Source organism: Alosa alosa, chromosome 21 (assembly GCF_017589495.1).
Source record: "Alosa alosa isolate M-15738 ecotype Scorff River chromosome 21, AALO_Geno_1.1, whole genome shotgun sequence".
Taxonomy (NCBI): Eukaryota; Metazoa; Chordata; class Actinopteri; order Clupeiformes; family Clupeidae; genus Alosa; species Alosa alosa.
The window spans coordinates 1,288,974-1,294,973 of record NC_063209.1 but is presented as its reverse complement, the minus strand read 5'-3'; positions in this window follow the sequence as shown (position 1 = coordinate 1,294,973).

The window sequence follows — 6,000 nt, the reverse complement described above, 5'->3', positions numbered from 1 at the left end:
CTTTTTCACATTTAAGGCGAGACACGGCAGGTGAAAAAATTGTTTTTTCATGCACTAGTCAATTTCAAGATATTGGGCTAATTTGCTACCTTAGCATGTATTCTTTCACACTACTACAACAACAAAGTCCGATTTACACATTTAGGTGTTTTTCTCATTACATTTAGTCTACTCGCACCTGTATATTTCTCCTAAATTCACCAAAAGTTAGCCTTCTAACGTTTCATGCTCTACCGCGACCGTGATATGAAACATATTGTAACGTCGGCGCAAAAGACAGTGCTAGCGTTCTCCCGCGCAGGGATACGAGAGCGAACATTTGGGGGGTTTATGTCTGTATTGCACCTTAGTTTTGAGTGTAATGTTAGCGTCTTTATTGTAACATGTTCCCCTTTTAGTTCTCCCTCTTGTGTGATCCTTTTTGTGTGGGGGGCTGCGTCCTCCCCTGTATGTGTAGTGTGTGTGTGTGTCTACTTGACCTGCCCTGTTTGTATTGTGTTCTGTGTCTCTGCTCTCGTTAAACCTTTTGATTGGACAACTGTGTGTGTCGCTATCAAATCGTTACAATATCATGTGTAGTACCGTTGGAAAGCTCTGTTTTTCCTACATAACGTTGTGCAATCCAAATATGGACACTTCCTTTGTATCTGCAACCAATCACGAAAGTTCAAAGGCGAGTCTAGGCTGAGAACGTTATCTCATTGGCTGTGTTTCAAGGCTGTTTTCTCAAATCGAGATTTTCTAATTTTACAGTAGAAACATCTCAGCCTATGTAGCACCTATGTACACCAAACCTTCCAGTTATACATTAAGCAGTATTCTGAAGATATTTACAGAGGGATTTGTTAATAAATCATTCCTGGTCTGATTTATGTGACATTTTTTAAGGCTATGGACAATATATTTTGATTTCCTAGGTAATGAGAGCAGATATCCTGAAATCCCTCTGTAATTTTATTTTCATCTTGTGTGTAAACAAAATGAAAAAAATAATTTTGTACCTGGCTTTATCATATGTTCAGATCTATCTACCGAAAATATATGCAAAATCGTGCATATTTAATTAGATAGTGCCTAATTTGCATAATTAAACATTCAAATTTCAAAAACTTGTAATGCATTTTTTGTTCATACTTGTGCAAGTAATCAACTGAGGAAGTTTCATGGTGATATCTATTATTTAAAATTTACCCTATTCATCTATAGTGTCTCGCCTTAAACATTAAATTACAGACAACGTGCACTGGCGCCTTTTATCTGTTTATCTGTTGCAATTGTGGTACTTTGATATAATGACCTCCAAGTCGGCAAAACAGAGCAAAAAGATCTCCTGCGTCAAAGACATGCTTCCCTTGAGACACCCGCTACACCCGGTGACTTTGACATGTCTGCCTGGTTAACCTACTGGAAGAACACAGGGCCGCGCTGTCCACTGATTTCAGATCAGCGATTGCCTCTCTGGAAGCAAAGTTGGATGGAGTCCAGGATTAAGTGACTGACCATGAACAGCGGATTGCCGGCATTGAAACCGCAGCTGACACATTTAACACTCGCATCCAGGAGCTGGAAAAGACCTGCGCTACGCTACTGGACACCAACACCAAGCTACAAGCTAAGACGGCTGACCTTGAGTCCCGCAGCCGTAGGAACAACATAAGAATTGTGGGCCTACCTGAGTCCATTGAGGGTTCGCGTCCTACGATTTTCTTCTCTGAACTGCTACATAAAGTCCTCGGCGAGGATACCCTGCCCTCTCCACCAGAGCTGGACCGAGCTCACAGATCCCACACTGCCAAACCACATCCAGGGCAGAAGCCAAGTAACCTGACTCTCGCCAGATGAATTTCGTTCCGCCTACCTCCACTCATCTGGGATCGATCCATTGGAGTGGTGCTTCAGAAGGCTGGGCCTTGCATAAGATTGGATAAGCCACTTGTCCGTCATCTATTGACGTGCTACTTCAACCACTCACATCGAAGCCAACACGTGACACTGAGAACAGTCTCACAGTCGCTTCTACTCTACGTCACATCTAATTCACGGATTAGGATAAATGCAGAGACCAAATTTCCCTCACGGGATCAAAATAGTATATATACATCTATGAAACTCCCGCCCTGCATCCTGATTGGCTCTACCATACAATCTTGTGCTGAAATCACTCTCAACGGAACCGATCCCAGATGGATGTGAGTGGAGCTAGGCGGAACGAAATTCATCTGGCGAGAGTCAGGTTAGAAGCCAAGGGCAGTCATCTTGCGCTTCCACCGCTATCAAGTGAAGGACAGCGTGATTCGGGAGGCTCGCAAGAGGAGAGGGGAGCTGCGGTATGAGGGCAAACCCATTGCCATCTACGAGGATTACACCCCTGAGGTCCTGGAGCAGCGCAGCGTATACAGGGAGGTAATGACGGAGCTCTACCAACAGTGTTTCAAGCCCTCACTTATTTATCCAGCAAGGCTCCGAATCCGAATTTTGTTATGCTTGTATGTCCTCCCTTTATTTCACTGCTCAGGCTCTGTGCAAACAGCTCACCAATCCAAACCAATTATATAGATGTCTAGTATTATGACTCCAGCTAATAGGACTGTGCGTCTGGTTTCTTGGAATGTCAAAGGGCTGAACAACCTCACCACACTTAATAAGGTACTAACACATTCAACACCTCACAGGAGATATAGGGTGTGTTCGAAACGGGAGACAGCTGCCTACTGCCTCCCTCCCTACATAGAGAGCTCTCTCACTAGACATGACTTTGGATTAAATGCATCTTGTAAAAATGAGCGTAGCACTCTAGAATCTTTGGTTAACACTACGGTATGACGTTAGCAAAGGCCTGACGTTAAACTAAATTAGCTTACGTAAGCTAGCAGGCTAACGGTATAAATTAGTTTTACGGCCAGCAGATATATCAGACCAGACGCTATTAATGGTTACAACAATGGCATAATCAGATAGTAAATTGTTTATTTCTAATCTGTAATCTACAAATCTAAGCAAAATAAGGTCACACAAATGACATTTTAAACAGATTCAGCAGCCATTACCGATGTCATCCGCCATGTTTGTTTACCTTTCACAGCTGTTTCAGACATTGCCGCAAGGGATTATGGGTAGGAGGGAGCATGAAGTGTGCATCGATGCTGCCTTCATAAATGACCGTTATTTGGGAATTCTAAGATATCTTAAAAGGCAGCAGAATTTGTTTTTTCGGTTTCGAACCGCACTTGCTGCCTTGCTCCCCAGTTAGATATCTTAAAAGGCAGCAACTTCACCCGTTTCGAACACACCCATAGTCTTTTTACAAGAAACCTATCTTCACACATCAGATATCTCTCGTCTTTCAAATAAAACAAGAGGGGCTGCCATTCTTATTCACAAAAACATAGCCTTTGAACCTGCTAACATTATTTCAGACCCCAATGGGCGGTATGTGATTGTCTCGGGTAGGCTACAAAATACTCCAGTGATTCTGGCCAGCGTATATGCTCCAACCTGGGATGCTGATAAATTCATCTCCATATTCTTCTCTGATCTTCCTAACGTGGATAATCACCACATATTTGTGGGAGGAGATTTTAATCTTGTCCAGGACACGCATCTTGACAGATCATCTTCAAAGCCACTGACACTGTCTCTGCCAAGGCATTGAAGTCTTATGCCAGCCAGTTAGATCTGTCAGATCCCTGGCGATCCAAATTTCCCAAAAGTAAGCAGTTCTCATTTTTCTCTCATGTCCACCATACTTACTCTCAAATTGACTTTTTTATGTTAGACGACAGATTCTTACACCTAGTTAAATCCTGTGAATATCACAGTATAGTTATCTCTGACCATGCCCCAACCTCTGTAGATATTAGTTTCCCCCAAGGTAAACCCTCCATTAGAAGATGGCAACTCAACTCAGGCATGCTATCTGACAAAAGTTTTACTGATTTTCGCTCAAAAGAGATTGCTTTTTTTCTTCCAAATTAATGACACATCGGACATTTGTAGGGATGTTTTGTGGGAAGCCTTCAAAGCCTGTCTACGTGGACAGATTATATCCTTTGTATCCCAGGTTAATAAGGCAGGGCGATCCAGATTAAATTAATTATCTAGTGAATTTCTTAAGATAGACAGTGAGTATCCCATCACACCCTCTCCGGCATTATATAAGAAACGCCTACAGCTCAACTTGGAGTACGAGCTGCTGTCTACCAGTAAAGTTGAAAAACAAATGTTGATTACAAAGCAGCGTTACTTTGAACAGGGGGTTAAAGCTGGTAAACTACTGGCACAACAGGCTCAAGCCATAAGCACTTCCAGACTGCTCCCCAGAGTAAAATCGCCAAATGGTGAAATTGTCACAGCTCCACATGAAATAAACCACATTTTATTACAAACTTTATACATCTGAATACTCCCAAAACCTGTGCAGTAGTTCTAATCCACTCTATCATTTACTGTATCCCAAAGTCGATGAGGAGGTTGTCGAAAACTATTGGTGGTGGAGGCCATTTAATCTTTACAATCTGGGAAATCCCCTGGACCTGATGGATATACCGTAGAGCAGAGTCCTGCACGGGTTCAGGGACCGACGGGTGACCCGCACATTTTGATGAAACGGGTGAAAAATATTCTACTGTGTCGGGTCGGGTCGGACACGGGGGGACACGGGTCTAAATCGGAATTGGCCTTTCATAAACATCATGTGCATACGTAACCATATTTTATACATAGTAACACATCCTAAATAATATGCCTGCAATTTAAGTTGATAAAAGCATTTGAAATGCATATTTCGTGTGTAACCTACGTGCCTTTCCAAAACTCTCTAGATGCCTTTCACTTTTAAAAAAACACATGAGCGGGATCTGCCTGCAGTCTTTCAGAACGAAGTGGCTGCTTACATTGATTAAAAAACACCTAAAGATGACTCTTTTGACATTTTGTCATGGAAGAGAGAGCATGCTCGTTTATTTCCCAATATTGCTTAGATTGTGAGATCTATGGCAATCCCTGCAAGCGAGCAAGATTTCTCCTATGCGTGGGAAAAGATAGGCCACATTTTTTCCCATTCAGTTGGATCTGCAGTGTTAATGGTTGTGTAATTAGTTCCTTAAACGTGTCTGTTTAACTCGGGTGGTAGACTGATTTTAACTCGGGTACGGGTCGGGTGTCGGTTTTATTTAATGCGGGTCGGGTCGGTTACGGAATTTAACTAGCTCTGGTGTCGGAAAACGGGTCGGATGCGGTTTTAAACATGACGGGTAATTTAAAAAATTGGACCCATGCAGGACTCTGCCGTAGAGTTCTATAAGACATTCTCCTCCATCCTGGCCCCAGTGTTAACTAAGAGGCATCCATATCTCTACGCCTCAAAAAGAACAAAGACCCCCTTGTTTGCAGCAGTTATAGGCCAATCTCGCCTCTAAATGTTGATGTTAAAATCTTAGCTACGGTACTGGCTGGGCGCCTCCAACAGGTATTGCCTACTTTAATCTCCCCAGACCAAACTGGTTTTATACTGTGGAGACAGTCCTTCTATAACACCAGGAGGCTTCTTAACATTCTTATCATTCAGCAATATAAATAAGCTCCTTTATTAGGTCAACGACCAAAACCTTGAGAGTCAACCTCCATGGGTCCACACAGAACTTTCCTCCTCAAATTACTCACAAATGATTTCCTCTCAGTTACCCTTCATAAACAATATCACTACAAATCCAATTGTCTTGAATACTATCAAAATATGGTCCCAGTTTCGAAAGCAATTCGGCTTGAATAGATCCTCCACCGTTGCCCCTGTTTTCAATAACCACTTATTTCCTCCATCCTGTTCCGACCCTTCGTTTCGTCTCTGGTCCACTAACGGTCTTGTCACTATACATGACCTCTACAATAAAGGTGTTTTTTTTTTCACCTTTTTTGAGTTGTCAGCTAAATTTAGTCTACCTAATGTCCACCTCTTCATGTATTTTCTAATTAGACACTTTGTGCAGAAGCTATTTCCCAACT